At 48.2% G+C, this 24,506-nt stretch overlaps 1 long non-coding RNA gene across 2 annotated transcripts in view; it reads right to left on the bottom strand.

The window, feature by feature from the left end:
- LOC307176435 overlaps positions 1-24,506 on the bottom strand; it is a 98,928-nt gene that overhangs the window by 29,967 nt on the left and 44,455 nt on the right. The window contains exon 3 of one of the 2 annotated variants that reach the window (XR_013824758.1): positions 22,386-22,465. This is a non-coding gene — a long non-coding RNA (uncharacterized lncRNA). Of the gene's footprint in view, positions 1-18,117; positions 22,466-24,506 lie in introns of those variants that run through there. The other variant, XR_013824759.1, reaches the window with a different exon arrangement.

The raw sequence follows: 24,506 nt of genomic DNA, 5'->3' as shown, positions 1-24,506 counted from the left end.
TAGGCATGGTAAATCAATACTTGGGGAAAGGGGATGTCAATCTCTCCTTTGATTCAACCAATAAAAAAAGGAACTGGGGGACTTCCCTGGTGATCGATCCAGTGGTTAAGACTGCACTTCCACTGCATGCCGCGTGGCACGGTGGGGGGGGGGGGAGAAAAGGAATTGGGTAAACAAACATATATTTCTTAACGTGGCTCTGGAAGTGATTTGTTTTAAAACCAAAAGAGTCTGAGGCAGAGACTCAACTGATTCTAGAGTGTAGTTATTACACATTCAGACATTGTTCAGTATCTGATTTTTATTTTCTACAGACATTTCTCAAGCCTTATTTTGGTGTAAGGGGAGTCTACGTTGTAGTAGAAGACACTTTGCTCCTTTTAAATAACAAGGAGGGAACAGGATCTAGAGGGGAATAGTGCCTGACCACACACGGAACTGGAACCTCAAGGTTTTAATCGGTGCTGCTTTTTAGACTGTCCACATGTTCCATGTGATAATAAAAGAGGGGGATTTATTCCGTTCTCAATTGTCTGCTGGATAAGATGGCTTTTCCGGCGTTCTGGAGCCTGGCCCTTCTCATGGTCCCCTTCTGCATCACGAGGTTTTCTCTCTGGGGCTTTGCTTAACTGAGTTCCACTAATTAGCGTGCGACCTTCCACCAGTGTTTCTCAAGCGTTTTTAAAAATTTGATGAACACATCTCCATTTTGACTGATAACTGCCATTCAGCCCTCAGACTGCGGGATGCCATGCCCGAGACCAGCAGGGCTTTGGAATCAGGCCTGGCTTCGAGGTCCAGTTACTTAATCTTTGGGCTTCCGTTTTTTCATATATAGAGTAAGGATAATACCTATTTTGTAGGGTTGTAGGGATTATTTTAAAATAAACATTTTTAGCACTGACTGGCCCAAGAACTCATCTGACCGCCCATCAGAGCTGTCAGAGGGCCTTATGTCGGAAATGGAGGGCCCAGCACGCATGTGTGTTCTAGACATCATGAAGAAGTAGCTTACGAAAAGGAGAAAAAATAGGAAGATTCTGCGTGCAGATCTCTCACAAGTAAATCACTATGTAGTCACAAATTATCCCGATGAGGAAGGAAAAAAGACACTGAAGAGATCACTGTGGCCACAAGTCAGCTCTCCCATTGTAATTTAAACAGCATGAGCAGAACCGGGTGTTTGGCTATGTAAATCAAGGAGAAATCTAGTAAGTGTCAGACACCTCTGAGAATGGTGTTAGAAAGGTCTGGAATGAACGGGGGTTGAACGGAAATAGAAAGTACACGATTGCTGTGCTCAAAACAAAAAGAACATGGCAGGGATACACTGCTGGGTGCCGACCCTGGCTGCATGCCGGAACCACCGGGGGAGTTTTCATTATTTTAATTTTTTACTTTTTCCTATTGACGCCTGGGTTGCTCACATCAGCTGAACTAAATCAGAACACTCGTGGCTCGGAATGGTCTCCTTAATTCTTGCCAATGACCAAAACCAGAACCACTTAAATACCGAGAACACAATACGGTGGAAAGACTGCAGTAAGTGGAGTTAAAGTAGAAATGGAAACCGGGCGAGAGGATGGAGACGGGGAATAAGGGTCCCAGCCGCTTTGGATTCTAGGAGACCTTGCGCACGCCGAGTAGTACTGCTCCTGCGCCCCTCCTGCCGCATCGCCCTAGACCCCCTCCTCCCTGCGTGCCTTTGCGCATGCTCACCACCACCACCCGCTCCCAGACCACGAGGCCAGACCCCCAGCATCCCGGCCGCGATACCCACGGGGAGAAATAATGTCGAAGTGGAATCCATAAAAATGAGAAGGATTTGTACATCAGTGTTCACAGCAACATTATTCACAGTACCCAAAAGGTGGCAACTACCCAAACAGATGAATAGAAAAGCAAAATGTGGTATCGTCAGACAATGGACTATTATTCAACTTTAAAAAGGATGGAAATTCTGACACATGCTACAACACGGATGAGCCTTGAAGACACTATTCTAAGTGAAATAAGAGCCCACAAGAGGACAAATAGTGTATGATTCCACTTATACGAAGTACCTTGAATAGGCATCATAGCGATGGAAAGTAGAACAGAAGTGACCAGAGGCTGGGGGAAGGCAAGGATGGGGACGCGGAGACACAGTTTCAGTCTGGGAAGATGAAAAGAGCTCTGGAGGTGGACAGTGGGGATGGCCGCACATCGTGAATGCACTTAGCGCCCCGGCTTGTACGCTTAAGAATGCTTAAAATGGTAAATTCTATGCTATATATATTTTACCACAGTAAAAGAAAAATAAAACTTTTTTTCAAACACGTGAGTAGGCCTTACCCAGGAAAAGGAGCCCGGCAGAGCTTCAGAGAAAATGGGCAGAGGGCGATGCAAGCAGAGCAAACAGAAATGCAAAGGCCCAGAAATGAAAGCGGGCACGCTGGCGAGGCAATTGTGAGTAGCTCGGTGTGGCTGGAGCACGGAGGACTTGACTTTGACAGGGAGGCAATGAGAAAGTGGAGGCTTGCAAAGCGAGCCGGGGCCACGACGCGAGGAAGCTCAGAAACCCCACCCGTAACTCCGAAATCTGGACGTTTCCTGCAGGTGGGGCTGCACCACTGACAGTCACGCACATTCACACACCCCCAGAAGGGACTTGGCGATTTCCCTCCAGCCTTTCTACGGTAATAAATTATATAATAAAATAAAATACACTGTTTCTGTATTTTTAAAAATGCTTATTATAAAGAATTCAGAGTCTTAAACATGAAGAGGTGAAAAGTGTTTTCACTTTAGTTTCACCCCAAGCCCATCACGCACAAATAAGAACATGATCTGAGTATTCTCTGTTTATGTTGACAGCAGAGACGGTTCGTAAGCAAAACTGCTTTATAAACTTGGGGTCATACAACAGAAGCTGTTTTGAATTTTAGTTGCATTCAACAAAAGACATGGAAATGAAACTCAAAGAATCACTGTCACATAAAAGTTTCTTCACCACCAGAGGGTTGTTTCCTAAATATCCCTCTAGGATTAAAGAAAGAGTGATTTTGAAGAAAAAGAAGGGGTGACTATTTATCTTTAGTACTTTATGTTTCAGTTTCAGACAATACTAATTGATTCCTTTCTCTGAAAGATGAAAGAGGTATTACTTCTTCCGTCTGACCCCCTCTGAATTTTGTTAAGTTATACGATTATTTTAATACTTCCCATATTTCTAACACATACACTGCTCTCTAATTACGTGGTATCATAATTATTCAGTTTTAACTCTACATTTAAATGGATTCCATATTCACTTACCAATCTTTCATCAAAGCTTCCCGAGTCCTGATGGTTTTAAATCATGAGTCATCTATCAGTGGGTTAAGTTGTTATTGTAAAATATCTTTTAAAGAAGGTTCACAGCACTGCCTAAAGATGTCTGTCTGTTACCTTTACGTTTGAATGACACCTTGATGGGGTGGAATGATCTCAGGCTGCACGTTCTTTCAGAACTTGGTAGACATTGCTCCAATGTTCTCAGGCTCTGACTGTTGTGAACAATTCTGAGGCCAGTCTACTTTGTCTCTCTTGTAGTTGATTTGTGTTTTTCTAGATGCCTGGAGATTCCTTTGTTTAAGCCTCAAGTTCAACAGCTTCTCCAGGCTATGCCTTGGCAAAGAGCTTTCGGTGTCAAAATCTCCGAGAATGTGGAGTGTGCTTTTAACCTGCAGATTCAGTTCTGCCTGGGAAATTTTTCATACGTATCTCTCAGGACATCTTCTGGTCCTCTTGTCAATCCTCTGCTTCAGGGACACCAACTGTGCGTCTATTGGATTCTCACCATTCACGGGCCGGATGTGTTATCTTCTCTGCTTTAACATTGGTGTCTTTTCCGTGTGCAGTCACTGAGATGACCTCCGTCTTTCTTCTGATGTCAGCACTTTGATTCTCAGCTGGGTCCAGTCCTTTGCTTTTTAAGAAATGTATACTTTAGTTCTCTAAGTATGATGTTGTGGAGTTTGTGGAAATGGGTGGGGGGGAGGGGGATGGAAGGAAAAGAAAGAAAACTCAGCTGCGGGGTGTGCAGGCTCTGTTGGAGAAGCTTCCCCTGCTCTCTCTGCTGACGTGTCACTGAGGGTCTGGAGCTGGTGTCCCCCCGCCCGGCTGAGGGTGTTGTTCATTCCCACCTGGGGTGACCCTCAGGGTCGGATTATTCTCCCAACTCAGGCACCGTCTTAGTCCCTCACTTCTGCCGGAGAATCAGCTCTATTTTTCACTTTCTCCCATATTCCTACCCCCCTCCGTCTCTCCCCCCACACACTCTGTGTGAAGTGCTTTTCTAGTTGCCGGTCACAGAGGGAAAAATAGGTGCTTCCCTGGTGGCGCAGTGGTTGGGAGTCCGCCTGCCGATACAGGGGACACGGGTTCGTGCCCCGGTCCGGGAAGATCCCACATGCCGCGGAGCGGCTGGGCCCGTGAGCCATGGCCGCTGAACCTGCGCGTCCGGAGCCTGTGCTCCGCAACGGGAGAGGCCACAGCAGTGAGAGGCCCGTGTACCGCAAAAAAAAAAAAAAAAAAAAAAAAAAGAGGGAGAAATAGCAAAATCTGTTGTCTCACTGTTTTAAAGTTATTTAATCACCTGCCTTTTGATGATCATTTACCATCTTGACTTGTCTTTCTCGCTCACCTGAGGTCCATTCATTGGGCATCTACTGTAAGCCATGCACTGGGGGAGGCACTAAGAGTTCAAGGACAAGTGAGACAGTCTCTGCTCACAGAGTTTGTGGTTCATTTTGTTACCTGTCTCATCAGTCACTGAATAGTCTCAATTTACTGTTAGTTACTATTTTCTTCCTCTCTGCTCCTGCTGTCCCTGCTCCAGGCCTTCTTTATCTCTGAGATTATTAGCAGATCACAGCAACCGTCTCCTATATCTTCTTTTTTACCTAAGACTTCCTGGTGACAAATCTGGTTGGAATAATGTTTTTAGATAAATCTTTTCAAAATCACTTTTTTCATGACGCTTCTGGGGCCCAGAACTTCTCAGTGACTCCTCACTTCTGACCACAAAAATCCCAGCTCCCTGGCACAGGTCTCCTTCCTGCGGCTCTGGGCTCTCCACCTGCAGCGAATCCCGGGGACTGGCTTGTTCAACACTCATTCCAAACCCTTTTGCATTAGCTGCACAAGTGAAAGCTAAGATCCATTCTCCTGACTCTCTTGCAGCTAGAGGTCCAGTTTTAAGTTCCTCCTCTCGGAGGCATCCCGGGGAGATTGATTCACAGCTGGGGTGTGTCGGAAGAGGAGCCGGGCACAGAGCATCCGCTTTGCTGGTACAAATGGCACAGGCCGTGTGCTCTGGCTTGGAGGCAGTGACTTCTAGTTTGCAGGCAGCGTCTTAGTGTGGCAGCTTTCTGATCATGACGGAGGCCTCAGCCCTCCCGGCAGCCCAGTTCTTCCGCGTGGGGAAGGGACTCACTCTTGGAGGCTCAGCTTAGAGCCTCTTTGTCTATCTGTTCCATTCTCTAGGTGATATATATACCATTAAGTCCTTTCTGCTTTAACTAGCTGGGAGGGACCCTGGTTTCTGCAATCCTTCGCTCTGACCAGTACACTACCCAGCTTTACTTCTCACTTTCCCCCCAAACCTATCAGCCTGGTGCCCTCACTGGCCCCGGGAAGATACCCTTCATGTCTGTCCTTCATGCACTTACCCCTTCACCCGCCCTCTCGCTTTCCCCTGCGATGTAACTGTCTCCCTGGGTCCTCTAGTTCCAGATCCAGAGCACATCTGTCTCCCCTGGGGCTTCTCTGACCCCGTGTCCCCACTGGTCCTCTTCACGGGACAGAGAAGCCCAGCCCCGAGGGTCAGGGTAGGCTTAGGGCCTCAGCTCTCCCATCCAATGGCGATCCCGGATGGACTTGTCCTCAGTCTCCTTTGCCATAAAATGCGGAGGTTGGACCACGTGAGCACCACCTTGACCTCCAATTCAAAAGTTAAGACTCTAAAACTCAAAGAAAAGCTACTTCCCAAGCCAAGAGAGCCGAGCTGCTCTCAAAACATTTGACTTCAAATCCTGTGGCTTCTTTGCTTCCTGACACCTTTCCTCCAAGGTTGGCCACGCACGTGTGGACTGTTTATTTTAACCGCTGGAGAGAAATCCCTGCAGCTGGTGCCGACAGGCAACGTTCACCCGCTGCACGGGAGCCATGCCCCTGGCTGTGGCTGACCTCTCCACGGCGGGCTCGCAGCTCCTGTCAAATCTGGACGAAGATTACCACAGAGGAGGGTCTACCTGGCTGAAGCCGTGCCGTGGGAAGAGAGCAGCTGTGTGGCAGGTGTTTTTGCTCAGTGCGAGTGTCAGCAGTTTCCTGGTAGCCTGTGTAATATTGGTGGTGATTCTCCTGACTCTGGAACTTCTAATAGATATAAAGCTCCAAAAAAAAAAAAGAAGAAGAAGAAGAAGAAGAAATCCCTGCAGCTGGCAAGGCCAGGCCCCGAGGGATGGGGAGAAGAATTCTTTTCCAAGAAGGCGAGTCCCCCTTAGAGTGTGGGCCCTGTTTCATGGACAAAGTACACAGCTTGCCTATATTCCGTTATCCAACCTGTCTGCCGACGCCTCAGGCTGCAGCGCAGGCCTGATGGGTGAGGCTCCATGACAGGGTCTCAGTACACATTCCCACGGAGGCTGACGACCAGGCCTCGAGAACAGAGCAGTCCCCATGCTGGGTCACATCGCAGGCTCTGGAGTCAGCGCCAGGGAGCGTCTGCTCATTGAGCCTGGGGAGACGGACCAGACAGAACCCTTAGGGCAGGGTGACATCATCTGTGTGACGTCACACATGGCCCTTCTTCAGACTAACAGGCCGCTCTGGCTCCCAGGTCCTGTCCCAGGCAGGTCTGCAGCCATCCCAGGGCATGGGAAGGCTGGAGACCCTCAGCTGCTTCACGCCCATTTGTCCAAGCTGTTCTCAGCGTCCCCTGCGTCCAGGGGCTACATGCCATTACTTGAACCACCCGCAGGGAGCCTTCCTGGAGCTCAACTGTGCTCTCACTTCTAATCAAGGGTGGATGTCAAAAACGGCCAGTTGGAAACGACTTCTGCCTGTTCTCTGTACGTGCCTTACATGTGCGCCCCAGAGGCCATAGGTGCTACTTTAAAAAAGAAACAAAGCACAGAAGCAGATTGCCTTTGGGTCGGGAATGACCCGGACGTACTCTATTTCCACCTTCTTGACCTGTTCAAGCACTGGTTCCATCTTTCATACACACACACACCCCCTTGGGCCCAGCCTCACGGGGCTTGGAGACCCAGCACTGACCTGTTCCTTCTGACTCTGGCCTGGCATCTCCTTGGTGTCCAGGCCCTGCTTCTAGTAAATGCCACTCACCTCCCAACATTGCCCACACCCCTAGACACATCCCCAGCTGAACCCACACCAGCGTGGCCCCGCTTCCCAAGGGGGCGATTAGACAGTTCCTGAATGGTGGAAGGCCTTATACATCATTACATTGACCGCATAATGAAAAAAGATCTTTTTGTTTTTTTAACATCTTTCTTGGAGTAGAATTGCTTTACAATGGTGTGTCAGTTTCTGCTGTATAACAAAGTGAATCAGCTATACATATACATATATCCCCATGTCCCCTCCCTCTTGCGTCTCCCTCCCACCCTCCCTCTCCCACCCCTCTAGGTGGTCACAAAGCACCGAGCTGATCTCCCTGTGCTATGCGGCTGCTTCCCACTAGCTATCTTTTTACATTTGGTAGTGTATATATGTCCATGCCACTCTCTCACTTCGTCCCAGCTTACCCTTCCCACTCCCTGTGTCCTCAAGTCCATTCTCTACGTCTGCGTCTTTATTCCTGTCCTGCCCCTAGGTTCTTCATGACCTTTTTTTTTTTTTTGACAAAAGATCTTTGTAGCAAATTTCTCAAAACGTTTTTCGTCTTGATGAATTGCTTTGACCTATTTATAGGACGAGAGCTCAGCAACCTGTTCCTTGGTTGTCCTAAAACTCTTAGCTCTGTTTTACACCTACTCACAGCCGTTAATAACCCTTAGCCTCCTTTTCTGTTTACTGTCTACCCAGCTACCCAGCCTTGACATAACCTCTGGCGGTAATGTGGAAAAACACAAGCCCAAGAGTCAGACAGATGTGCTTTTAATCCCAGCGCCCCCATAAACCAGTCTAATGGGTGTGGGGACATCGTTCAACTCCTCTAACATCCATCGCTCCATGTGAAATAGAGGTACCATCCCCAGTGCCCCAGTGGTTCGATCAGTGTTGAGATTTAATGAGCTAATATCTGCCCAGAACTCACACACGTAAGGGCTCAAAAGATGTGACCCTCCTTTCCTCTTTCCTTTTCCTTTTTTTTTTTCACGGACCCATCCCAGCTGCTTTCTTCCTTCTGGATGCATCGGGAGGCAAGGCATCCCTACTGAACAAAGAAATAAACGTGAAGGTGGCAGCTTTGTGGATCCTGGCCCCTAGCTGCTTGGACACCTGAATTTTAAGCAACAGGACACTCAGAACCTAGCACTTGACAGGAGGGGGTATGTGCATGAGTGCAAATGCAAATTGGTTCTCTGTCTCAGTTCCCCAAAACTGCTGTGGGGATCCCCACAACGGGCTCCCAAGTAAGAAATGTAGCTGTAGCTGTAAACAGTGGAGAATGGTCTCCAAGATCGTACACAAATGTGAAAGCCAGAAACACAGCATCACTGTACAGCTTGTGCCCGGCCCAGGGACAGCTGCTGGGCTGGTTAAAAATATGTGTCTGCAAATAAGTTTGTGCTGGTGAGCTTGGGTCATAAAGCTCTTCTCATCTGAGCCTTTATTTTGGGTGTGCATTACTCTAGGCAAATGTGCCTCAGCGGCGCTCAAAGAATATTTGATTCGTCGGAGAGAGATTGAGGCACCCTGTGCAGTGCAAGAAACAGGCTTCCTGCCTGTCACTTAAGAGCCCATGCATATATGTCCATGCCTCTAGATAGCTAGTGGGAAGCAGCCGCATAGCACAGGGAGATCAGCTCTTGTGACCGCCTGCAGGGGTGGGATAGGGAGGGTGGGAGGGAGGGAGACGCAAGAGGGAAGAGATATGGGAACATATGTATATGTATAACTGATTCACTTTGTTATAAAGCAGAAACTAACACACCATTGTAAAGCAATTATACCCCAATAAAGATGTTAAAAAAAAAAAAAAAAAGAGCCCATGCAGCCCTGTCAGGAGGAGAGAGAGCACAAAAGGGACAAAGAAACCAAAGAGAATCAAGTCAACAAGTATTTCTAGGAAGGGGACTCACATGGCCCAGTGATGCCTATTGTCTGGGTACACTTTTTTTCTTTTCTTCTTTTTAAAAAAATTTTATTGAAGTATAGTTGATTTACAATGCTGTGTTAATTTATGCTGTACTGGGTACACTTTTTTTTTTTTTTTTTTGGCGTGGCACGCAGGATCCTAGTTCCCGGACCGGGGATTGAACCCATGCCCTAGGCAGTGAAAGCTCTGAGTCCTAACCACTGGACTGCCAGGGAATTCCCCCAGTACACTTTTAATAAGGCTCCTTTTCACTGTGTTTATTGATACTCACTTTTTCAACTTTCTAGAGCTGCCATAACATAGTACCACAAACTGGGTGCCTTAAACACAGAGATTACCTCACGGTTCTGGAGGCTAGAAGTCCAAGTTCAAGCATTCAGCGGGGTTGGCTGCAGGGAGAATCTGTTCCATGCCTCCGGCCCAGATGTCCCGTGGCTTGTAACAGAGTCCCAATGTCTGTCCTTATCTTCGCAAGGTGTATGTCCGTGTCTAAACTTCTCTTTTTATAAGGGCACCAGTCATATTGTGTCAGGGACCCACCCAACCTACTCCAGTAGGACCTCATCTGAACCAGTTACATCTGTAATGACCCTGTTCCCAAAAAAGGTCACATTTTGAGGGACCAGCAGTTAGGGCTTCAACACACAAATCTGTGGGGGACACAATTCAAACCATAACACCTGCTAGGGGGCACCTTCGCTAGATGCCGAGGGATGGAAAGACGTGTGGATACACAGTCTTTGTTTGATTAACCCACAATCCAGACTGGAACACATACAGTATTCTGCAAGCTGGGCACAGCTGAGGAGGGCGGTGGAAACACGAGACAAGCTCCATGGGAGCAGGAAGGAAGGAGCCTCAGAGGAAACCTTCGAGTACTGGGTACAACCTTTAAACTGCGTCCTAGTGAAGATGCAGGCGATATTACCAGATTGTCAAAGCCATCTTCAGTGTGTCTGTAGCCTTTCTATAGTGTAAAACCAGGTAGTTGTTAAAACTAACACACTGTGGTACGCAAGCCGTCCGCTCTAGAATTTAAAATGAAAACACTGAAGGTTTCGAACGGTCAGTCATGGTAAGACTATACTTTTAGTTTAAATTGTTTAGAAAATGTATCCAATTAAGTCTGTAATCGGTGTTCAAATGGTCATGAAAAATTATTGTCCAAGTGGGGTTCATTAAAATTGTGTTGTGCTTAAGGCAGGCAGCATCAATTCCCATAAAATAAAATAAGATCATAAAAATACCGTGTTTTGGCTGAATTGTGTCCATCCCCAAATTCCTATGTTGAAGTCCTAACCCCCAGGACCACAGCGCGACTGTACACACAGAGGGTCTTCAAAGAGGTGATTAAAGCTAAGCTGAAGTCTCTAGGCTGGGGCCCTAATCCAAGATGACTGCTGTCCTTATACGAAGAGGGATTAGGACACACAGGGAGAGATGTCTGCGATTCGCGCGTGCACACAGAGAAGAGGCCACATGAAGACAAAGGGAGAAGGTCTGCAAACGGGGCGGGGGGGGGGCAGGAAACCAGCCCTACGGACACCTTGACCTTGCACTTCCTGCCTCCAGAACTGTGGGAAAATAAATGTTTTGTATGTTAAGACTGAGGTGCCCGGGGCACCCCTAAGCGGGAATGTTACTGATGGACCTGCTTAACGGGAGAACACAGAGACTAGAAGAGGGCCCAGGGCCAAGCCTTGAGCAACTCCCACAACTAGGGGGCCAGAGGAGGAGGAGAAGCTGGCAGAAGAGCACGAAGGAGAGGCCAGCGCAGGACGGGGCAAGGACAGGGCAAGGACGGGGCGTATCAGAGATGCCCAGGGAATAGTGTCCGGCAGAGCAACAGGAGGACCAGAAAGTCCACTGGAGTTGGCAGTATGGAGGCTGTGGGGAATCTAGCCATGCACAGTTCCAGGGCAGAGACGGGTGGCTGGAAGCTCCATTGGGGAGGAAGTGGATACAGCTCTTGTAGACAGCTCTGCTGAAAGCTTTCCCTTTTTGCCACGCAGGGGAGTCCAGAACGGGGCCCCGCACCGTGGGGCAAGAAAACGAGCATTCTGCCCATTAAGCACACTCAAGCCTTCAGCCCAGGCACCTTCTCCGAACAGGAGAACCTCTTCTTGCAGCTGCGTCCCCACCATCCTCATGATTGTCCAGCTGCGTGTGGGATGGGAAGGGACCGCTCGCTTTGGGCCTCTACGGGGGACATCTGCTCCTTTTGTTGCCTAGGCGCCCTCCCGTCCCTCTGCTAACAAGCCCCACACCCTCCGTCCATGCCTTTTCCACTTGGGCTCACTCACGGAAAGTTTCTATCCCTTACAACCAAGCCACCCTGACTGATACACCCCTTCTTCTGAAATGGTTCAAGGCCAGCTTTTTTTGACCTTCTCCCTTAGCCAACAATGAGGTAAGACGTGAAACAGTCTAAGAAACACTGGAGGGTAGGAAATTAAGGAGAATTTGAAGAATGCAATTGTTCTCACAACAGTTTGGCTTTTTCAAATTTTGTTAAACTAACCACATTATGGGAAATTGCCAATGGAGGAATACTGACTTTTCCAAAGCAGAGTGGTGCTTTAGGAAGAGATTACATGGCTTTTTATTGAAATCGCAGAATCGCTGTATTTTGTACGTGCCCTCTGTAATGGCCTGGGGGGAAGAATGTGTAAGAAAAGTAAGAAAAGGAATAGAAGGAATTTCATTAAGGGCAGGATGCTGGAACACGAAGAGTCCAGCTCTTACGTAACTGCAGAAGGGTAGAAATTGAATACCGGGAACAAAAGGAAATAAGTAAAGTGAAATAAGATGCCGCAGAGCTGATTCTCGCATCACCAGCCAGTTAAACTCTCCTTTGCAGATCAGACATCTTTTCTCTATTTGCAGCAAAGCTTCAAAGCTACAGGCTGGCATCAGGCCATTAGCGTAATTCAAACCACACTGGTGACACTTCCTGGAGTCCAGCTTCTAACCACATCCCTCTCTCCCCTCATCTGCCCAGGTCCTGGCATCAAAGATTTAAAAAGATGGGAAAAGAAAATATTCTTTCCTTTCCCTTTCGATGCTCTCGTGCCTCTCAACAATGTCATCCAGTTCCCAACTTTCCCCAGATCCCCCCTTTCCCACGGCTCCCAGGCAGTTACAAGCCCAGGGTAGTCTGGGTGGACCCAGAAGAACGCATGTCTTTTTCTCTAAAAGCCCTGTGGGAAGTTCCCTCTATCCTATGGGGGTAGAAACGCAGTCTGTTTGGTTCTTTCTCTATTTCCAGTTTCCCCGGGGCCAGGCACGTGATCGACAATAGTATTTCTTTAATGAGTAAACGGATGAATGAGTGAGTTTTCCAAGAGGATATATTCAAATGCTAAACATCTCATACCCATGTGCTTCCAATTACCTCTAAAGAAGTTTCCCTGGTTTGTTTTTGTATCCTTGTGCCTTGGGGGAAAAACTCAAAACAGCGAAATGACTTTTTGCTGGATGGTGAAGCATAAAAGGGTGGGATCTTGGCAAATGTGTGAAGCTGATGACGCCTTCCCGGGCTTGACTCCGTCTCAGGGCCTCACTCACGGTGTGTCTCCCTCCCCACCTCCCCATGTCTCTTCTTTCCCCATCCTCTTTCTCCCTGATCTCCAGGGCTCAGCCGTGAATTCTGCTGCCTAAAATACAGCTCGTGAGGACTGAACTCTCCTAGAATTATTGGAATTTTAGTACAAGTTTCTTGAGGACCAGCACAAAGGGATAACCCTGACTGGTAAAATTTCCAGGAGGTGGGACCAGGTGATTTGGGAGGACTTAATTTTTCTAGTTCAAATAGGCAGCTATATATACTCCGACCATTCATCAGGCTGTGTCTGCTCCTTGATACTCTGACAGACCAATCTGATTAGGACCCAGAGTTGCACGATTGTCTTTAACCAGTAACTACCATCCCTGCATCCATCCATTTATCCATCTATCCCATTCACTCATTCACTGAAGAATGAAAATAATGAATTCCCCGGCGGTCCAGTGCTAAGGACTCCGAGCTTCCATTGCAGGGGGGGCCCGGTTCAATCTCTGGTCGGGGAACTAAGACCCCACAAGCCGTATGGCGCAGCCAGAAAAGAATGAAAATAGTGACGAAAAAGACAACTACGTGCCAGTTCTCTCACAGCTCAGAGAATCAGGGAGAGAGAGAGGGCAACCAAATAATCCAGCAAACGAAAGAAGTTCCTGAAATTAAAGGAGTGAGGCTACGGGAGTTTGTCACAGGGACTGCGGGCGTCTAGAGGGGCTTCCCAGAGGAAGGAGGCCTCAACGGGGGAGGGAACGTGGCTCTCCCAAGGTACAGACAGCAGGCTGGATGGGCTGGAGTGGACGGTTAGCTGGAGAGGAAGGCCAAAGCCAGACCACTTAGGCTCTTTGGGCCATGTTTAAGATTTTATTCTTTGTGTTAAGATCAGCAGGAAGCTATTGAGTAGTTTTAAGTGGAGACAGACAGTGACGTTATCATGCATTGAAATATGTTTCAAATAGGTTCATGTCTTCCTGTGCTTTTCTTTTCTGCACTCCTAAATCAGCACGGCTCTTCCTGGGGAGGAGTAAAACTGTGCTTTCCTGGATGGCAAAGCCAAACACGGGGTCAAGGTTTGGCCACTGGCTTCCAGTCCAGAGATAATAGCTGCGAGAGCCAGAGCTCTGATTTGTAAGAGCAGAGCGTCCAGTGAACCAAAAGGCAAAGTCCCGAAGAGATCGGGGGATGAAGTTCATCCAAAGTGAGTAGATCATAACCTGGACGGTATGGGGGCGGGGGTGGGTGGGGACCGTGCGCACGAGGCCAGAAGGACTGGCCAGCCTGTAGGAACCACGCAGAGAGAAGGGCATGGATGGACAGCCCAACCTCTGCCCCAGAAGCGCCAGAGGGCCGGGTGGGACTCTAGCCCACGTGGCAGCCTGTCTACACCCGGGAAAGCACGCTGCCAGGAGGCGGCCTGGGCTGAGGGGTCATCTTCCTCACAGCCCGCTCTCCCCTCATCATGAGCCCAGCAAGGGTGACATCATCCTTTGTTCAGCCCACTCAGACTGTCGCCCTCGGTTCAAAGGCTCGTGACACATGTAAGTTCTCCCCGCCAAGAGAATGTAAATTGGTGCAGCCACTATGGAAAACAGTATGGAGGTTCCTCAAAAAACTAAAAATAGAGTTGCCAGATGAGCCTGCAATCCCACTCCTGGGCATACATCTGGAGAAAACTCTAATTCAAAAAGATACATGCACCCCAATGTTCATAGCAGCACCATTTACAATAGCCAGGACATGGAAGCAACCTAAATGTCCACTGACAGATGAATGGCCAAAGAAGACGTGGTACATACATACCATGGAATATCACTCAGCCATAACGCAGAACGAAATCATGCCATCTGTAGCAACATGGATGGACCTAGAGATTATCATGCGAAGTGAAGTCAGTCAGACATATACCATATGGTATCACTTATATGTGGAATCTAAAATATGACACAAATGAACCTACCTATGAATCAGAAACAGGCTCACAGACGTAGAGAACAGACCTGTGGTTGCCATGGGGGAGGGGGGTGGGGGAGGGAAGGATTGGGAGTTTGGGATTAGCAGATGCAAACTATTATATAGAGAATGGAAACACAACGAGGTCCTACTGCGGAGCACCAGGAACTATATTCAACACCCTGTTATAAACCATAATAGAAAAGAATGTGAAAAAGAATATATACACACACACACACACATATATGTATAACTGAGTCACCCTGCTGTATAGAAGAAATTAACACAACATTGTAAATCAACTATACTTCAATAAAATAAACTTTAAAAAAGTTCTTCCCCCAAGAGATAATGGTGAAATAGTAACCTGGGTATGGGGAACAGTGGCCCCGTGGATAGGGAAACCCCCTGTTATCTGTAAATGAATGAGAATAAAAGAATCGCCTGGGACAAGAAAGCGGAGAGCCCCATCCCTCTGTAAAATGAGACTGGCGGGAATTCCCTGCCGGTGCAGCGGTTACGACAAGGCGCTTTCACTGCCGTGGGCCCAGGTTTGATCCCTGGTCAGGGAGTTAAGGTCCTGCAAGCCGCAAGGCGTGACCTAAACCAAGCAAACAAGCAAATAAAGAAATAACTAAGATTGACCTTTTCCAAAGGGTGTCTGGCTGTAGGGTGGAGAGCTGTACGCCAAGGGGCCAGAGCAGAGGTGTGGGACCAGGCGGGAGGCTTTGCAGTGGCCCAGGCAAAGTGGCCATAGCTTGGGCTAAGGTAATGGTGGTCCTGGAGCTGGAGAGATGTGATGAGATTCTAGAGATATTACCGAGATAAACTGACAGGACTAAATGGAGGAGCAGATATGGAAGTACAAGGTAACTCTACTAATTAGGTTTCCACTGCAGTAGAATAACACGCAGTTACAGTGGTTTTCCACTGTAATGTTGGATAACGAGCAACCCCAAATTCTCAGTGGTTACAATACTCATTTTTCTTGTTATAGGTCTGCAGGCTGGTTGGGGGCATTTCTGCTTCGGGTTGCAGGCAATCCATGTATTTCTCATTCTAGAATCTGCAGTTACCTGGGGCCAAGCTCTTCCACGGTGGATGTCAGAAGGGCAAGAGGCCAGGCCAAAACACAGAAGCACATTTCAAGCCTCTGGCTGGACAAGGCCTAGTAAGTGTCTGCTCATATACCCCCAGCCCCAGGATGCCGAACGGCAAAGCCCAAAGGCAGTGGGCCAGCGGATCGGACTCTGCCCAGGGAAGCCACGGCAAGGATGAACCGTGAACGATTAACGCTACCCATCCTAGGAGCCAGCGACGGCGCCTAGGTGTCTGGCTTGCACGGCTGGAGAGACTGGGGTGCCCTTCACCGAGAAAGGAAATACCAGAAGTGGAACACATTTGAGAGAGATCATGAGTTCAGTCTGGGATATTTGGTCCTGAGATTTGAGTACCAAAGTGGCAGGGGCTATAGAAAAGTCTGGCTTGGAGGTATGTATCTGGGAGATGTAGCAAAGACTAGCTGGAACCTGCTGTCCATCCACTTACTCCTTCTTCTTTAGTTTTAGAACATCTAATTTTTAGCTGGCCATACATTTCCAAACCTCCCTTGAGCCAGGGTGGTCACCTGACTGAACTTTAACCAATGAAGTATAAGCAGTGCCAGGTATGACTTCTGTCAAGTATCCTTAAAGGAAAGGGTGTGTCCTTCCTCCTGACTTATTCCTGCCTGCTGACAGAAATGTGGTTGTGATGGCTGGAACCCAAGAAGTCATCTTGGACCATGAGGTAAAAGTCCTAGGTTGAGGATGGCAGAGCGACAAGAAGACTAGATCCCTGAAAAGAAATACTTTTATAGCATTTAGGCTACTGATACTTGGAGTTTTCTCTCATCTACAGTCAAACCCAATCCTAACTGTTACAAGAGTCATGAGAGCAAAGAAGTACTGGAAGTCGTTTGAGTTCAGAGTCAAGTTTCCAAGACAAGGGTAAGGAGAGCCCAGGGCTGAGCTTGAGGGGCTCTGACATGGAATAGCCAAGTAGAGGATGCCACATCCGCAGAGAGACAGAGAAGAAGCAGGCAGGGGGCAGAAGAAGAAGGAGAATGGGGTGTCTTGGACACGGCATGCAAGGAAGAGAGTATCTCGGGGAGGAAAGAGTCATCAAAAGTTGGAATCAAGCTGACAGGTGAGATGACAGCAGAGGGCGTGAGTTAAGTTCAGCCCGTGACAAGGACACGGGGGTAGCGTGGTCTTTGAGCCCCACGAAGTGCCCTCTGGAAGCACTCTCCACCCTGAGCACGCTCCTAGAGGCTTGAAGAGGAGAACTTGGGTGCAGCCCCCAGCAGAAGCTGCCAGGACTGATGGAGAGAAGCAGACGAGCCTGGACATCACTTTTACCCTTAAACTTCATCTCTCCCTCCACCCCACCGCCTCTGCCCACCCCCAGGCCTTCTAACAACCTGCGCCTCTCCGGCCTCTCCCTCCCTCCACTCCCACTCGGCTTCTCATTATTTTCTTAGGAAAGGGCTAATAACCTCACTTCCTTGCTCAGAATTCTTCCAGGAATCCCTACTGACTATGTTTTAAAGTTAAAATTCCTTAACCAGGCACACTGATCTTTCACGGTCTAACCCTGACCTTCTTCTCTGGTCTCACATCCTCGACGTTAGCCCCCAGCAACATCTGCCTGTGATCACAGGAAAGACCCCCATGAGCACCGCTCACCTGGGACCAGTCAACCCACAGCACCGTGAGAGATAAGAAAATATTGCTGTTTTACGGCACCAGGTTTTCGGGCAGTGTGCTACACAGCGACAGATAACCAGAATGGAAATTGGTACCAGGAACGGCGTGTTGACATTTAAAAACGTAAACCGTACGGCACTGGCTTAAAAGAGTTTTAGGAAGATCGTTGTCGGGCCTGTAAAGGCAGAGAGGAAATTGTTATCGGAAGCTGGAGGAAAAAAAATCCGTGTGATGTAGTGGTGGAAAGTTTAGCAAAGCTGTCACCTGCTCAACTGTGACAAGTGTGGAAATGTGGAAAATAAAACCAGCCATAGCTAATGGATAGCGATTTGGCCAAGAAAGTTTTGGGCAGAAGGTTGAAAGTGTCAACTGATTTCTTTCAGCAGATAAGGGACAGATAAAGAGAAATGAACTAGAAGAAGAATTTTTCAGTTTTCAAATATAATTTAGAGAATATATAAAGAAGCCAGGATTTTCTGGGTTCAAAATTAAACTGCTTCACACTCCCAGCCTTTCCAGAAGGCAAGTTGTTCTCAAAGTAAGACGGCCTTAGGGTAAAAGTTCCTCTCGGGCTTCCCTGGTGGCCCAGTGGTTAGGAATCCACCTGCCAATGCAGGGGACACGGGTTCGAGCCCTGGTCTGGGAAGATCCCACATGCCGCGGAGCAACTAAGCCCGTGCGCCACAACTAGTGAGCCTGCGCTCTAGAACCCGTGAGCCACGACTACTGAGCCCGTGAGCCACAACTACTGAAGCCCACGTGCCTAGAGCCCACGCTCTGCAACAAAAGCCACCACAATGAGAAGCCCGCGCACCGCAACGACGAGTAGCCCCCGCTCGCTGCAACTAGAGAAAGGCTGCACGCAGCAACGAAGACCCAACGCAGCCATAAATAAATAAATTTAAAAAAAAAAGGGTCCTCTCAAGGATGTGGTTCTCTTTTACGATTTCAGGAATATTTAATGGCATGTCTCCGAGACCTCTCAGCTGGTCAAAGAACTTCTAAGGCTCTTAAGGGTGTTACCCTACAGCATCCTAAATCTAATCCCAAGCCAGACAGGGACCCATCTCAAAATGTTTGTGAGTGTGACTTTTATAAACTCCTCCTGATTCCGGGGAAACCCATACCATGTTTATAAGGTTTGAATTGATGGCGGCGTCATCAGTTTGAACTTAAAGGGGCGGAGGTGGTTCAAAAACGAAAAGAAGCCTCTGGGCTTCCAAGCTGATGTGGGCAGGAAGCAGGCTGACGAAGCCATTCAGCAGCGAACAAGAGCCCTTTCTTGCAGCAGAGGAAGGATGCTTCGGAGGCCGGCCAATAACTGTGGAGAATAAGCCCCCGAGGGCAGGGCTGTGACCTGAAGTAGCTGGGTCCTGCCCAGCTGAGAAATCCAGGGCTCTTGCTTTCTCTTTAGTGTTGCCCGGATAGGAACGGGGTGGGAGGCCGTGGGCAACAAACTTGATGAGGGGTGCTATGCCTTAGCTCTTAACTCTTCCCACATCCCTTCAAATGTCCCGCCTGCCCTGCAGCACCGTTCTGCTGGGCTGTCCCATGTCCTCAGCGCTCACCCTGTGGGCCCTGGAATGGCACCCGTCACACTGGGTACGCCGCGTGTGTCTGTTGGTCTGTCTCCCCAACACGATGACTAGCTTTGTGAAGACAGGCTTGCTCGCAGCGTCATTTCTGCAACTGGTGGTGGGAATTCCACTGCTGTGTGCTGTCCTGGAGATGCGGTGTGGGTCTGAGAAGCCCTGGGGCTCGTTTCCTGTGTGGACCCAGTGCTTTTCTCAGGGTCCCTTTTTCTCCAGGGTCTGAGGTCCGGGTCTCTTGACAAATGCGAATGTCTCTCCTCCTCTTGCGGAAGCCACCCGAGGAAAGTTGTATTTCTCTGGGTCTCTGCGTACAAGGCTCTGCTTCTTCTGGGGACTCGAACAGTCACAGAAATTAGAATATCTGGTCCCAGCCTGCATCTGTCCGCAGCCAATGACCTTCAGGGAACTGTCACACTCCATGGGAAATTTCAGTAGAACCTTCTATACAGCAGCACACACATACCACTGCCTTCAACTGCATGATACTGTCACCAGTTCCCATGCCCACAACGTGCAGGGACCTGGTGAGGCTGCCCCCAAACACATATTCAAACACATCTTCTCTTTTCCCACCTTGAGCATCACAGTCATTACCTTTCTGGGTTGTTATTTTGTTTTCTGAATTTCTGACTGCCCTCTAACATACGCTCTGGAAGGACAGTGTCCTGTCATTTTTGTGTTCCTGGAGCTCAGGCACTCTGGAAACGTTTGTTGAATGAATGAGTTTATAAAGGAAGCAGAGTGATATGGTGAAAAGAAAAAAGCACAGGGTATTTATTCGGGTGATCTGAGGGACAGCTCTGTCATGCACAACCTATGTGACACTGGGCAAATCCGTTTTCTCACTATAAAGTGAGGCTAACATGGCCTGGTCTGTCTCCCAGGGCTATTGTATTGGACAGGTGAGATCTACGAAAGAGTTCTTTCTCAGCAGTGAAGTCTGAATAAATACGCATTATTGTCATGGTGAAAATCTGGAAACCTTCTGTGGGCAGATGGTCAAACAACGTGTGGTCCATCCACAGCGAAGGGCACTACTCGGCAAGGAAAGTGAACCCAGTGTCTACAAACGGCAACTTGGATGGAACTCAAGGGAATTGTGCTGAGTGAAGAAAGTCAATCCCAACCACCCTATGGTCGCATTGACTTAACATGATTGAAATGATAAAACAGAGAGCAGATTCAGAATTTCCAGGGGCTAAGGAGTGAGTGGGGGGCTAGGAAAGGGCAACGTGAAGGATCCTTGTCATGGCAGAAATGCTCTGTATCTTGTGCGCATCAATGCCAATTTTCTGGTGGTGATTTGGACAATCGTTTTTCAAGATGGTATCACTGGGGAAAACTGAGTAATCTCTCTGTATGATTTCCTGCAATGGCATGTGAATTTACAGTCATCTCAAAATTAAAATTCTAAGAAGATGCATTAAAGTTATATGGTTGGATGAGAAGTTTATAAAATAACAACTTATGTCCATTGATTGCTCACGTCATGCCAGTTTATCTTATTCTCATACTGTACCATTGTTGTCCTATTTTACAGATGATAAAACTGGGCACAGGAAATATTAAGGCCACAAAAACAGTATGTCGTATTGCTGGGGTTCAGAGCCCAGAGCCACGACACCACAGTCACCTCAGCTAAGGACAACATGGTGCTCTCAGCATTTGAACCGAACACGGCTTAATCCTCAAACCACCTCTAGGTATATTTAATTGAGTGCAAAGACCAGCAGCAATACGGCTCATTCAAAAGTCATTGTTCAGGATTTCCCTGGGGGATGATGAACGTGTTCTGGGGGTGGGTGGTGGTTATATTTGTACATACCTGAGGATATAGTAAAAACCACACACAGAACTGTATACTTTAAGCAAGTGAATTTCAATGGGATGTGAATTATATATCAATCCAAAAAAATCCCCCTCCCTCCAAAAAAAAGTTCTTGTGGTCTGGAAGTAAGGACTTGGCCTCTAACGGTAATGGCGGTGGTAAGGAAATTCTAAGAACGAATGATCTTATTAAATAAAAGTGGTCCACGGCAAAGACATTAAAGATGCCTGAGGTTCTGAGCCGGGTGACATGAAAAAGGAGGCACAGGAGATCACAGAGATGCGTTGAATTCGAGATGACAGCATCCCATCTTAGGGACAGCTAGTATCTGAGTCAGGGGACCGGTGTTTGGAAGAGAAGTCATAGAGCTTTCGGATCCAGAAGTAGATGAGATATCTCAGGGAGACAGAATCAAGATGGAAGATCATTTATTAGGAGGAGATAGGGAGGAAGGAATTACTTTCTAGCAGAAAAATAGAGCTCAGCGTGTGAAATCGTCCGTCTCTGACAACACACTGAATTCACATTTTTCTTCTCTCCCTCAAAGGGCAAAACCAGATCCAGTGGGAAAAGAATAAGACTCAGAACAGGTAAGAAAAATCATGTTTCCCTGGGGAAACACATCACCCGGTTTCTCCTATGCACCTTTGCCGTTGCATGTTTTTTGTGGTCCTGAAAGGAGACTGAGTACCAGAACAGGCGACTTTGGTGTTAAAAATGAATACAGTGTTCAATTTTTTTTTAAAGTAACGCATTGTAAAACCCAGGTTTTCTCAAGCTTTTCAGTCGAACTTAACAAATCTTATGATTTCACTTAGAAATCTATTCAAATTCAAGTAATTGTTTACAAAAGGACTTTAGAACTTTTGGCTAATTAAATTCCCTTGGACATTTCATAGTGCTTTTATAATGAAAATATGTTTAATTTTCTTTTTAAGTACTTTGGTTGTCTAATGAACAAAACGCTCCCAAATACTTAAACAATGCTTGCAAAATTACTGCGTCGGCCCTTACACATACGGTGAGAATTAAATTCTCTTGAGCGGGGCCGCTGGTTGCCTCTGACCACCACACAGAACCTAGCGGCCCAGAAGTGGCCTGTGATGACACACTGTTGGGAGAGGCTGGGCGCAAGAAGGCAGCTGTTTCCCTGTAAAAAGCAGAACAGGCCTGGCTGACAGGATGTGGTACCAACCTGCCCGCGGGAAAATCCCAAGTTGTCCACACAGCTGGCCCTGCCTTAGGTAACACCTCCCGTGGGGAAGGTTGCCCTCTACTGGCTTATGTGAGCCCACAGGTGGGAAGGTAGACAGATCAAGGGGGTTCGGTGTTCCAGAAAAGCCTGGCAGATTGCACATATGAGCGGTATTTTACGGCATTTGTTTTTCTCTTTCTGACTTACCTCACTCTGCATGACAGTCTCTAGGTCCAGCCACGTCTCTGCAAATGGCCCAACTTCGTTCCTTTTTATGGCTGAGTAGTCTAGAAGAATGATACAGATGAACTTATTTGCAAAGCAGAAACAGAGACACAGATGTAGAGAACAAATGTATAGATACCAAGGGGGGATGAGGGAATGAGATGAATTGGGAGATCGGGACTGACATATATACACAACTATGTATACAATAGATAACTAATGAGAACCTACGTATAGCACAGGGAACTCCCCCTCCCCTCAATGCTCTGTGTGGTGACCTAAATGGGAAGGAAATCCAGAAAAGAGGGGATATATGTATACGTATAGCTGATTCACTTTGCTGTACAACAGAAACTAACACAACATTGTAAAGTAAAAAAAAAAAAAAAAAAAAAAAACCCTGGCAGGAAAGAATCCATAGTGTTTGAGTTTCCACTGTCTCCTGATGAGGCTGTGACGGAGCTGAGCCTCTGCCTTGCATCAGGGCCCCCTGTAAACACAGCACAGCTCCGCCATGAACACTAACACCTTTGGGTCAAATCGCCTTCACGTGATACCCACGTCGTGTGCCGGAAACCGAGCCTTGGGGATTGACTCCAAAATGGATTTTCCCTATTCCATGTTCTACTCAGTGGTAAAGAGGAAGGGTCCAGATCCTACAGGCATTTACCACATGCCTAACACGCACGAGGCAACTGCCTTGATGTCTCCTCCTCTGTTCCTCTGAAAAGCCTTGCGAGAGAGTTAACACTGTCACCACTTTGAGGCTGAGGACTCAGCAAAGAAGTTTCCTTCGCAGCAGTTTCTGCATCTGACGCTGACGGGCTCGTTGACGAGCTTCCTGCCTCGCCGCCACTTCTCAGCAACGACTTCTAACCTTGATTCTAATACTGATTATAGCAACCGCAGGAGACCCATACCAAGCAAGTCTGTATCAGGACTAGATGACATCCTTAGAACTTACGGACGTGGCCCGGGCCACAGGGAAGTGTTTGAAATCCGGTCCCTAGGGTCCTTGACTCTTTGGTAGAACAGGTGGGAGGTGAGGACGATGCCACCGCTGTAGACTGATGGTTAAGGCACAGTAGCTCCAGCCCTGAGGCCGGCACGGAAGCCTTCTCCCCGCCAGCCTGAGACGAGCACTCCGTCCAACGGGTCACACTTAATCTGTCACTCAAGGGAGCTGGTAAAGCTCGAGCCTGCTTTATTCTGGATGGAGCGTCAGACCAGCGGAGGCCTGTCACAGCCCGGCCGATGGCCCCATCCTAGGCACACCCCCATCGGCCTCCAACATGCCTGTGTTCAGAGCAGGGCACAGAGCCGGGTCCCTGCAGGTTCCCGTTGCCACTGGCTTCCCCGCCGCAGAGGAGGCCCCGTCCAAGTCCACAGCGTCAGGAAACGCAGGCCTTGTGGTTCTATGGCTGGGGGCTCGGGGGCGGCTGTTTAATAAGGGGATAGACTTGGCCGTTTATAAAACACCCTGGGCGGTGCTGGGGACGGTGCCGTTTGCTGCAGTCGTCATCCGTTCCCCCTGGAGCTCAGCCATGCCGTGTCCCCTCTGGCTTTGGAAATCACTCACTGGGAATTCATTTATTAATAGGAATCTGGGCTTGTGCCTTTAAAAAAAAAAAAAAGTATGGGCTGAGGCACGTTTATTTGCAGACAGAAACAAGAAAAAGCATCACTGATGGGGAGATGGGAGCCTCCACGGGTCCTCGGAGGAGCGGAACGGTGCGTCTCTATTGATAACTTGCTTTCAAATCACCTGCGGGTCTGGTTAGAAGGCAGACTCTGACTCAGAGGGGCTGGGGGCCTGAGAGCCTGCATTTTGAACACGCTCCCCCAGGTGATGCTGACGCTGCCAGCCTTGGACCATACTTCGAGGAGAGAGCGATGGTGGGGTTGGCGGGGGGAGCACCGTCCTCTTCAGGGTCTTCACACGCCATCGCCTCCCACAGGAAGGACCCCCCACCTTGTGGCCCAGAGTAAATGCTCAGTAAATGACACCACGCGGCTCATACATACAGTATAGAACGCAGTTAGAGGCAATCTATAAATGAGAGCTGGTTTTGTTTGAGAAGCCTTGACCTTCGGGGTTAACCT

The sequence above is a fragment of the Stenella coeruleoalba genome (genome assembly GCF_951394435.1).
Source record: "Stenella coeruleoalba genome assembly, chromosome: 18".
NCBI lineage: Eukaryota > Metazoa > Chordata > Mammalia > Artiodactyla > Delphinidae > Stenella > Stenella coeruleoalba.
This window is presented reverse-complemented; position numbering and strand designations above follow the sequence as displayed.